Source organism: Canis lupus, chromosome 19, assembly GCF_011100685.1.
Source record: "Canis lupus familiaris isolate Mischka breed German Shepherd chromosome 19, alternate assembly UU_Cfam_GSD_1.0, whole genome shotgun sequence".
NCBI lineage: Eukaryota > Metazoa > Chordata > Mammalia > Carnivora > Canidae > Canis > Canis lupus.
The window spans coordinates 7,996,519-8,008,867 of NC_049240.1; the positions used below are offsets into that span (position 1 = coordinate 7,996,519).

The 12,349-nt window shown below is 35.1% G+C and overlaps 1 long non-coding RNA gene across 2 annotated transcripts in view; it reads right to left on the bottom strand.

The window, feature by feature from the left end:
* Window positions 1–1,528: 1,528 nt before the first annotated feature.
* LOC111091101 overlaps window positions 1,529–12,349 on the bottom strand; it is an 87,370-nt gene continuing 76,549 nt past the window's right edge. For both annotated transcript variants that reach the window (XR_005373752.1, XR_005373751.1), the window contains 2 exons: window positions 11,833–11,998; window positions 1,529–2,288 (listed from right to left, as the gene is read on the bottom strand). This is a non-coding gene — a long non-coding RNA (uncharacterized LOC111091101). The remainder of the gene's footprint in view (window positions 2,289–11,832; window positions 11,999–12,349) is intronic.

A 12,349-nucleotide genomic window follows, 5' to 3' on the forward strand; every position in this document is an offset into this window, starting at 1 on the left:
TTCTGTGCTTCTGCAAATTAAAGTCTCCTGCAATGCAAACAATGTTTTATTAATAATCTTCTCTTAATCCAGTACAAATATTATTTCATAGTACTATTTTATGAAATATGACTATTTTAATTTTGTGAACTGAGTTTTATAAATAAGGCAATTAAACACAATTCACTAGCAATATTTCATTCTTGTTAATGATAGTGGAAGGTCTAGAACAATTCTGCTTATGTCAGGCACTGTGTTAGGTGCTCCATGGTAGAGAAATGAGCAAAGCAAAGTCTCTGCCCTCAGAGAACTTTCTATGGTCATTATTAGAAGAAGTCTTAAAGTTAAAAGTAACAATTTTAGTAATATTGTTAATAGATGTCCTCTTATTTAATGTCTATTCAGGAGGACACACCAAGCTAAGTATTTAAGGAAATATTTAATACGGCAGCCTCACTGGGTAGTTATTTTAGACACAGTGTATGAAATATGGAGCATTAGGGTAAAACCAGATATTGAGATAGTATATTATTCATTGATGATGAAAAGCCAAACTTATTTATTTCAAGGTTTTACTCTTCTGCTCATAGCTTGTATATCATCGGGCAAGTTGTATCATTACCACTACTTTTGAATAACAAATGATACATTATTTTTACCTCAATAATAAACATATGACTATGTTTACATTTTATCCAGTTTATTTAAAATATTTGACATGTCTTGTCTTATGATGTTACTGATATATCAGTCTATTTTACTCAGGAAACAGAAGTCATTCTATGTAATACTATAATCCAAGTTATTATAGGATTTAGGGGCTTACACCAGAAAGGGCAAGAAAAGCCAAAGAAGTACTCACAAAAGAACAAACCAAAACCAAAATAAACAAACAAAAACAAAACAAAAGAGGGAGGACCTCATGCTGAAGCTCCAAAGAGCCCATGAGGAAGCATCTGTGCATATCAGGTCCACTCAAACATCGAGCAACATCACCTGCAGAGAATTCTAACTTCTCTTCTCCATTGAAATCCAGGGTGAGGCTGCCATTTTACAAACCAATAACTAAATGGAAAAGGAGATTAGGGCAAATAGAATTTTTGGCATCTGTGAGCTAATGCAAAGGAGGTTTTGAATGTGGTGGCAGTGACACTGCAAGTTAACAAGTTAACAACAATTAAGACACCTACATCCCCAGTGCTCCGCCATGGGACTGGTATTCCTTTGTTACACGAGTAGAAGCTGAGACCCAAAGACATTACATGACTTGCCTAAGAATGCCAGATATTAAGTAGCAGAGTAGGATTTGAGGTCAGGGCTCCCTGACTGTAACACTTGTGTTTTATTTTAGCTGCTAGGCATACAATTTCATGGAGGTCCTGTACCTAAGATATAGCATGAAAAAAAAAAAAAAAGAATATTAAAAAAGACCTTCAACTGTTTTTTCACTTAAATTTCAAGAAGTCACCAAATTGGTATTGAACACATGAAATAATCATTGTACATTAAATTTTTTTTTTTTTTTTTTTTTTTTTTTTTAATGGTGGGCAATTGAAAGTTAAGAGTGCTCCAAATTTCAGGTAATTCGAGTTTGTACCAAAGGACGGTTGTCACTAGAAAAGAAAATTTAACACTCTATAGTTTAAAACTGAGTTTGTCCAGCTATATTAACGTCTGAAGAAAGAACTCAAGGTGTCAATGTAATACTTACAATTTAAATGACAGTGAGAGGTGAGTGACCTTTAATAATTACATATAACCTACTCTAGTTCATTCACGGAAATAATACGCTTCAGATGCACGTAGACATTGGGAGTAAAATTCTTAGAACCCCCTGAAACGGTCTTTAGATTTTTCAAAATCACAAAAGGAAAAGGTACCCGGTTGTTTTATTCTGTTATGTTCCATCTTCAAGATGTATAGCCACTTTGTATGCAGAAAACCTTTTCAGGAGGAAGTTGTTGGAGAGGTAGTCAGTATGTAAATTCACTAATTAGATTACTGCAAATACCAATAACACATCCTGCTGTCGCTTCTTTAAGAAGACAGAGTAGTTTCCACAATGTATTCACTATAATGTAAACTAAATATTTGCCTGACTGCAGAACAGAATCACTATTATGGCAATCGGTAATAATGCGGATCCTGACGGTGCAGGCCTTCTGCATCGCCACTTATCTTCTAAATGAGTCAGGAACTCAGGGATGCCCTCAACTTGTCCATACGTAGGAGACGCGGTGCTTGGGTGGAAGAACCGAGATTTGAACAGAGCAAAGACTTCTTTAAAATGCCAGTTTGGGCTGAAATATCTGCAACAAAAATTTTAAAAAGAGCCATTGCAATTGCTTTTCTGCATTCAGAACCCCCTTAGGAGACATTCACATGCCTAAGATCTGAATCATGCAAAAGTTTTTTAAATCCCTGCATAGTCCATCTATTAGCGGGCAAAATAAAAGGATTTTCTCTCACTTTAGCTTTTACTAGCAGGTTTCTAGAACACAGCTTTCACTTAATTAGCATTTTTAAATGACATATCTGTAAAATATTATTACTGAGATAAAAAGAACATTCTATTAGGAAGAATAAAGGATATTAATAGTGGACATTATTTTGGGGTATTTGGGGGTAAGTCACAAAACTTTCTGAGCCTCAGATTTCTCATTTCTATGATAAGGAGGATGGGATGCTTTCTAATGGCCATACAATTCTATTTTCCCTTGATAGATAGTATAGATCTTATAGTTCTTGCCATTTTAGCAAACCATCATTGACTATCACATGCAAAGTGAGCTCCTAGTTTTACCTCTGCTCAAAAAAGGATTTCCTTTCAGGTTTAGGCTCTTAAATTGTTGACAGTTATATTTACCTCAGCATTTCTGGCAAAATCCTCACGCTCCATTTTTTTCCTTTCCCTTTGGCAATACCCCAGACCTTTCGAATCTTCAAATGCTAGATGTGTTTAGGATTTTTTTAATTTAATAAATTTATTTTTTATTGGTGTTCAATTTGTCAACATACAGAATAACACCCAGTGCTCATCCCGCCAAGTGCCCCCCTCAGTGTCCGCCACCCAGTCACCCCCACCCCCCGCCCACCTCCCCTTCCACCACCCCTAGTTCGTTTCCCAGAGTTAGGAGTCTTTCATGTTTTGGCAAACATTATATGGTCTCATTCATTTGGGGAATATAAAAAGTAGTGAAAGGGAATAAAGGGGAAAGGAGAAAAAATAAGTGGGAAATATCAGAAAGGGAGACAGAACATGTGTTCAGGATTTGAAAGATCATTTAGCTCCATGTTTTTGTTTTGTTTTGTTTTGTTTTTCAGAAACGCTGTTGGCATCTGATGGGGATCATTCTTTAAGCACACTTGTGCCCTCCTCACTATGGTGCATTTAGTGTCCCCAGGGCCCTGGTTCTAGATTCCAGTGGTACACGTCCCTGCCCCATCATTCCATCTCCACTATTTCTCACCTTGGAACAATTCAGTTAGCCTATATTAATTGTCACATGAGAATATGATGTCATAGGAGCTTGGGTTTTCTACCTAAATCAAAGACAAGTGTGACTAGATTCTTGAACCTGAAGCAAGGGTATTTTTTTTTTCTTTTTGAAATCACAAATCAGAATCTTTTCCAAAAATAACATTTCTTTGTAGCTGTAGTTTAATCTTTTATTTTTTCTTCCTAAAATTATAATTGGGACAAATATTTTATCTTAGTTTTTTTTTTATTTTTATTTTTCAAACTTTTATTTAAATTCCAATTAGTTAACAACATAATACTAGTTTTAGGTGTAGAATTGGGTAATTCAACATTTCCATACAATACATCTTGGGTTCTTTCAAAAGCAAGGATTGTTTTTGCTTTCTTCTTCCTTACCCATTTCTTTCGATGACTCTCCAGGATTGGAGATTTATATTTACTTTAACTACCATTTTATTTAAAAGTCCATTAATATTTCATGGAAACTTGAGTTTATTCTATTTTCTTCAGTAACTTTACTCTCCGATGCATCTGTGTCTATTTTGAGGTTATGTATCTTGCTTTTGTCTTCTTTGCCAACTTCTTCAATATGTTCTCTTGGAAGGCTTTTTAAGATATTCTTTTCTTGCACTAGTGTGTGTGGGTTTTTTTTTTTTTTTTTTTGTTTGTTTGTTTAATTATCTGTATTCTCCACCAAGGCACACCTTGGATGTCTATGTAAACAGAGCATGAAGGCTTGCTCTACTTGTTTTTGTCCTTTGCAATTCTATTCTTGAAATACAGACACCTTAAGCTATAAAATAATACTCCATTCAACCAAAGTTTCCTAATTGGAGTGATAGGCCAATATATAACAAAAATATATTTTTCTGGAATCACCTTCTATGTCCTTTGGCCAAACACAGGAATCTCTTAATTTGTATGTAACTATGATTTGGAATAATTTTTGTTGTAGACATTATTGTCATGTTTTTATCTTACCTTTCCACATTTTTCCTCAACAAAATGATGTCATGAAAATTATTTCCCCCAATTAGAGTGTTGGAAGTAGTCTCGAAGTCTGTGTGGGTGTACAACCCCAGGCAAATCAGAGGTGCTCTGGCTCTTCCTGCCACTGTCAGTTAGCAGCTGTGTAATTTAAATGAATCCCCAGCCAAAAAAAAAAAAAAAAAACAACAACAACAACAACAACAAAAAAAACAAAAAAACAAAACAAAACAAAAAACAGAAAAAAAGTTTATGGAACCACCAAACTAGTGTAAGACAAACAAGTGGTAATTGCCTTAAAATGTCTCAAAGGAGAATTCCATAGGAAGTATTGGAAGCCCCCTGAGTGCTCTAGTATTATCTTAAAAGTGAATTATAACAATGTTTAAGCTTCTCTGCGACTTGATTTCTGTACCTGAAAAGCTCACATTTACTTGCCTAGTTTCCTTTGTTTCATCAGGTAATTGATTTGAGTACATTTTAGAAATAAGGATTAACATTTGGGGTGCCTGAGTGCTCAGTCAGTTAAGTATCCTACTCCTGATTTCTGCTCAGTTCATGATCTCAAGGTTCTGAGATCAAGCCCCTCACAGGGCTCCATGCTCAATGGAGAGGGGTGGGGGGTGAGGGGTGGGAGGGACCTACTTGAGATTCTCTCTCTTCCTCTCTTTCCCCTCCCTCCTCACACTCTATCACTCTCTGTCTCTGTCTCTTTCAAATAAATAAATCTTAAAAAAAAAAAAAAAAGACTTAACATCTGAGACATTTTATAGGTAAGTTTCTCAGAATTTGGTTTTATGGGCTTTTGACTTGTCTTTTTGAAAGATTATAACAAGTCATCCTGGCAAGAGAGATTAACCACAGTAGAACGGGACATTGTGTTTCTTGTTATATGCACTTATCTATCATTTCCCTGTTTGAGTATATTTACATAAGTATTGGATTTATATGTGACAGATAGTTTTAACTTCTTGTGTCATTTTGATGAAAAATATTTTGGAGGAATCAGGCTCCTTATGTGTTTTGTAATTTTCAAGGATTGCAAAATCTACATAAATAGCATAGAATTTTTAAAGAGTAGAATAAAAATTCATTACAATTATATTGGTTCATCTAGCAGTCACTGGAACTAAACACTATAGCAGATGTAGAGCTATGTAAAGCAGTATTTGCCTTCAAACATCAATGACTATTGGGATGAAAAGGATAAAAAAAAATGTCAAGAAAACCTACAATTGACCCTTGAACCACACAGGCTTGAACTGCATGGGTCTACTTATATGTAGATTTTTTTTTTAAGATTTTTTTTTATTTATTCATGAGAGACACACAGAGAAAGAGACAGAGACATAGCCAAAGAGAGAAGCAGGCTCCATGCAGGGAGCCCGATGTGGGACTTGATCCCCAGACTCCAGGATCACGCCCTGGGCTGAAGGCGGGCATTAAACCGCTGAGCCATCCAGGGATCCCCTATATGCAGATTTTTAAAAAATGAATACAGTACTGTATTGTAAGTGTATATTCTCCTCTTTTTGATTTTAATCAACTTTCCCTTTTTTAGCCTACTTGATTATAAGAATGCAGTATATATTTAACTTACAAAATACGTGTTAATTGACTATGTTTTTGGTAAGGCTTCCAGTCTATAGTTGGATATTAGTAGTTACATTTTTAGGGAGTCAAAGTTATTCGTGAATTTTCAACTTGGCAGAAGGAAGGAGTAGTGGCCCTAACTTCCATGTTGTTCAAGGATCAACTATACGATAACTGCTATGAGGATTCAAAAGAGCATTCACACAATGTGAAAAATCAGAAAATGCCCATGTAGAATAATGAATTTGGAGTTCTTGTTAACCATGAAGATAATCTGTTATTTCATAGACAAATGTTTCTAAGTAATTTAACATGGTTGCTGCTATGCCAAAGTCAGGTGATTTTTCGCATATTAAGTACTGAATTTTCACATATTTTGCTATGTGGCACACTTCCTTATTTTGAGATTATCAAAAATGTCTTTTTTCATAAGTTTCTTAAAAGTATTTTTTCATCTTGCTTTGAGATAATAAATGCCACTACAAATAGAGATGTTATCTGCATACTGTAACATTAATCAGCTTCACAGCTGGAGACAGTGAATTTCCCTAAATATAATTTGTCTGTGTAGTACAACATGCTTTATACTGTGAGGTCAGAGAGTGAGTTCAATCAATTACAAAACAGATTAGAACCATTGTGTGTGTTTGTGTGGGAAAAACGGAGAAAGAAATAGGGGAGGATCTAGAAATTAACTAAATAGTAGCACAATCATAATTGATTTTATTTTTCCTCGACTCCCTTTGAATCTTACATGGACATTCAAATTAAATAATGCTAACAGAAAACTACTATAGACCCATCCACAACCTTTTTCTATTTTTAAAAATTATACTTGAAGGCCCTGAAACAGATTTTTTAAAGCAATTCCCTTATTCTTTCATAAAAGTGCTTAAAAGTTCACTCTTTTCAATATTTAAGTTTAGTCTTAAATTTGACTGCTTATGCAAATCTTATCTGTTTCCCAAAGAGACTAGAGTGGTTGCTTTCTCTTCGAATTTTGTACATTCTCATTTCTATCACTCATCACACTTTATGGTTGATCATTGTTACTCATTTACTTTTTTCCCTGAGACAAAAGGGCTTTTTTTTTTCTTTTTAATTTTGCTCACTTTTGAATTTCTCTTGCCTCACACAGTGTTGGAAACTACAGAAGCATAATAATGTATTAAATGGATGAGTGAATTCTAATTCGTTGAACTCAATTGGTTTATCTTTGAACAACTTGCAAATTACTCCTCTGGTTATATTTTAAACCTCCCATGTTAACCTAATTTCCCCTACCTCCTGTCTCTCTCTCTCTTTCTCTCTCTCTCTCCTCCTCCTCTCTTATTCTTTCTCAGTTTCTCTGTATCTTGTTTCATGTGGATACTTAATCATCTATTAAACAAATAAACAAATATATATTAATGTCTACAGTATGTTGGGTCATGTGATATAGCAGTAGCAAAAAAAAAAAATGCTTCCTATTCTGATTCAGAATAGAATCTATCACATTTCAAGATAAAAGAATTTTACATTTTTGGTTTTTTTGTTTAGTTGTGGTGACAAAATATCAACCCAGTTATTAGGTATTTTTTCTGTATTTTACATTGTTTTGAAATCAATATATCATTGGGGAATCATGCAAGAAAATAAAAACTAGTATAGCATAACAAACCTGGTGGTTTTCCACCAGCCAACCTAGTCAGCAGACCCATTCTTTTTCTTTTTTTTTTTTAATGTTTTATTTAAATTCAATTTGCCAACATACAGTATAACACCCAGTGCTCATCCCATCAAGTGCCCTGCTCAGTGCCCGTCACCGGTCACTCCATCCCCCCACCCACCTCCCCTTCTGCAACCCTTTGTTTCCCAGTTAGGAGTCTCTCATGGTTTGTCTTCCTCTCTAATTTTTCCCCACTCAGTTTCCCTCCTTTCCCTTATAGTCCCTTTCACTATATCTTATTTTCCATATGGGAGTGAAACTATATGATGATTGTCTTTCTCCAATTGACTTATTTCACTCAGCATAATAAATACTCTCCAGTTCCATCCATGCCCAAGCAAATGGTGGGTATTCATCCTTTCTGATGGCTGAGTAATAGTCCTTTGTGTATATAGACTACATCTTCTTTATTGATTAATTTGTTGAAGCACATTGAGGCTCCTTCCACAGTTCAGCTATCGTGGACATTGCTGCTATGAACATTGGGGGTGTAGGTGTCCCATCATTTCACTACATCTATATCTTTGGGGTAAATCCCCAGTAGTGCAATTGCTGGGTTGTAGGGTAGCACTATTTTTAACTTCTTGAGGACCCTCCACACAGTTTTCCAGAGTGGCTCCACCAGTTCACATTCCCACCAACAGTGCAGGAGGGTTCCCCTTTCTCCACATCCTCTCCAACATTTATTGTTTCCTGTCTTGTTAATTTTAGCTATTCTCACTGGTGTGAGGTGGTATCTCATTGTGGTTTTGATTTGTATTTCCCTGATGGCAGTGATGCGGAACATTTTCTCATGTGCTTGTTGGCCATGTCTATGTCTTCTTTGGAGAAATGTCTGTTCATGTCTTCTGCCCATTTCATGACTGGATTTTTGTTTCTTGGGTATTGACTTTAATAAGTTCTTTAAAGATCTTGGATACTAGCCCTTTATCTGATATGTCATTTGCAAATATCTTCTCCCATTCTGTAGACTGTCTTTTAGTTTTGTTGACCATTTCCTTCACTGTGCAGAAGCTTTTTATCTTGATGAAGTCCCAATAGTTCATTTTTGCTTTTGTTTCCTTTGCCTTCATAGTATCTTGCAAGAAGTTGCTGTGGCCAAGTTCAAAAAGGGTATTGCTTGTGTTCTCCTCTAGGATTTTGATGGATTCTTGTCTCATATATAGATCTTTCAACTATTTTGAGTTTATTTTTGTGTGTGGTGTAAGAGAATGGTATAGTCTCATTATTCTACATGTGGCTGAACAATTTTCTCAACACCATTTGTTGAAGAGACTTTCTTCATATTCATTGGATATTCTTTCCAACTTTGTCAAAGATTAGTTGTCCATAGAGTTGAAGGCCCATTTCTGGGTTCTCTCTTCTGTCCCCTTAATCTATGTGTCAGTTTTTTTTGCCAGTACCATACTGTCTTGATGATTAGAACTTTGTGATATAGCTTGAAGTCTGGCATTGTGGTGGTTTTCTTTGGTTTCCTTTTTCAACATTCCTCTGGCTATTCAGGGTCTTTTCTGGTTCCATACATATCTTAAGATTATTTGTTCCAACCCTGTGAAGATAGCCCATGGTATTTTGATAGGGATTGCATTGAATATGTAAATTGTCCTGGGCAGCATAGACATTTTCACAATATTTACTCTTCCAATCCATGAACATTGAAAAACATTCAATACTTTACGTCTTCCTCAATTTCTTTCATAAGTGTTCTATCTTATGGTTATGGGTGCAATTGTAAAGGAGATTGATTCCTTAATTTCTCTTTCTTCAGTGTCATTGTTAGTGTATAGAAATGGCATTGATTTTTGTGCATTGATTTTGTATCCTGCCACATTGCTGAATTGCTGTATGAGTTCTACCAACCTTGGAGTGGAGTCTTTCGGGTTTTCTATGAAAAGTATCATGTCATCTGTGAAGAGGGAGGGTTTGACTTCCTCTTTGCCAATTTGAATGCCTTTTATTTATTTTTGTTGTCTGATTGCTGAGGCTAGGACTTCTCGTACTATGTTGAATAGCAGTGGTGAGAGTGGACATCCCTGTCGTGTTCCTGATATTAGGGGAAAGGCTCTCAGTATTTCCCCATTGAGAATGGTATTTGCTGTGGGCTTTTCATAGATGACTTTTAGATATTGAGAAATGTTCCCTCTATCCCTACACTCTGAAGACTTTTGATCAGGAATGAATGCTGTATTTTGTCACATGCTTTCCCTGCATTTATTGAGAGGACCATACGGTTCTTGTCTTTTATTGATGTGATCTATCACGTTGATTGTTTTACAAATATCAAACCAGCCTTGCATCCTGGGGATAAATCCCTAGGTGGTGAATAATTATCTTAATGTACTATTGGATCCTATTGTTTAGTATCTTGGTGAGAATTTTTGCATCCATGTTCATTAGGGTTATTGGTTTGTAATTCTCCTTTTTGGTGGAGTCTTTGTCTGGTTTTGGGATCAAGGTAACAGCAGACCCATTCTATATTTCCTTGGACACACTTTGTGACCTCTAAAAGGATTGCTTTTGCCATGTAGAAATCCACATAATATGTAATAATGGTGTAATGAGGTAACTTACATAAAATATTTAGTACTGGCTTCCACATCCTAACTGGTCAATCTTTTTTTAAAGATTTTATTTATTTATTCATGAGAGACACAGAGAGAGGCAGAGACATAGGCAGGGGGAGAAGCAGGCTCCATGTAGAGATCCCGATGTGGGACTGGATCTGGGGTCCCCAAGGATCATGCCCTGGACTGAAAGCAGATGCTCAACCATTGAGCCACCCAGGCATCCCATAACTGGCCAATCTTTACAAAGTTTTGCTACTGTAAAAACTGTTATCACACAGAAAACTGCATCTATTCAACTGAGATCTATTTTTTCATTGGTCTGGAATTATGTTTTCTAAGATCATCTATTTGGATTACACAATCTTTAAAGACATTTCCTCAATTTTATTAAAATATTAGAAATATATTTATCATATCTAAAGTACCTTTATGAATTTTTAGGTCGTTTTATTTGTTTATGTAACTTGAATAAGGCTACACATACAAAAACTAATATACCCTGTTTATGTTTGTGCCAAATGACTATAAATAGACTCAAACTTGCCTATATGTATATTCTATATATTTGAGTATTTGAGTTACTTGAATCTATGAATGAACAGGCTAAGATACTCAATGTTATGGAACATCATTAATATAGTCTCAAAAGATTTCACGTTGCTTTTCTTGTTTACTACAAGGTGAATCATTCTGTGCATTCTTATTATACAGCCTATATTTTCAAAGTTGAATATATTGACATATTGTGATTATTAATATTTTAATTTTAATCTCTCATTTGCTCCAGTAATAGCTCTCAAGAACCATTGAAAATCTGCAAAACACAGGAGGTAAGGTAAATGCTCTTGGATTTTTTCTTTTTTTGGAGGGACATTGAGGATACGGGGTCATTCATTTATTGAATTGCACATGTGACCCTAAAAACAGCCAGAAAGGATCAGTATACACAAAAAAGCATGGTTTCACATAAAAACATTAACATAAGTAGAAACTGATAATTCAGTTTTTAGAACTAAACAACTACAAGAGTTATTTTATCATGCATAAGAAAATAAAGACTACAAATATTGCACACATCTCTTCGAAGTTTTTATAGAAAATTTCCTATAAGATTTAAATTCTAGCAAGGACTTTGGCATCTGTTTTGGGTCCCTGTTATTTCCAGTTACTTTAAATGATTCTGAAACAAAACGAAAAAACTAAATTTTCAAAATGCATGGCCTTAGATGATATTTACTTGGCCTTTAGCAGTGAGATATCAGCCTAATGAGGTAGCAGCAAATGTTTGGCATGTGTAGAACCAATCTGTTTCTCAAACATTGTTAGTCTTGTCTGTTTCAATAAATGCCCATGTGAATGGAAATATTTTACTTCCACTATAGGTACAGAGGTAGGTAATTGTTGCTCAACATGGCCATTATTTAGTATGAATGAAAGTCACTTGTTTCCCAAATGAGAGAATCAAGATGAAAATAGGATTACAGATAATGCCCTGGCACCCTAATATTTTGACTTACCTTGTTCCTAGGCTATTTTTGTCCAATTCCAGGCTGAAACAGGAAGTCACAACATAGTCACCTTCTTAAATATCCACTTAGTATGTATCAACAACTGGGGCACATTGTGTATCTGTTAGACTCTGGCATGAAGGAAGGTGCCTTGTTATAGAGTGTTCTCAATTTCCTGCATAACCGTAGAAAAGAACAGGTCATAATAAATCTACTGTAGTTGTCTAATCTGTTAACTAGATTGGAAGGGACATAGCAATGTCAATGTTCTTATACTGCCCATGAATAACAATAATAAAAATTACAAAACAAGATATTATACTTCCTAGTTATTTATATGAGTACATTTTTCTAGATTCAGCCTTCTTATTTAATACTCTGGTTTTTTAGGTCTTTTCATCACTATTTTTATGTCATTATAATAGAAGCTGATATAATGCCTACAAATTTATGAAGATTTAAAATGAACTGCTATCGTAGCCACAAAACAGACATATCTGCTCTCACAAGAGTATACTTTTGGCAT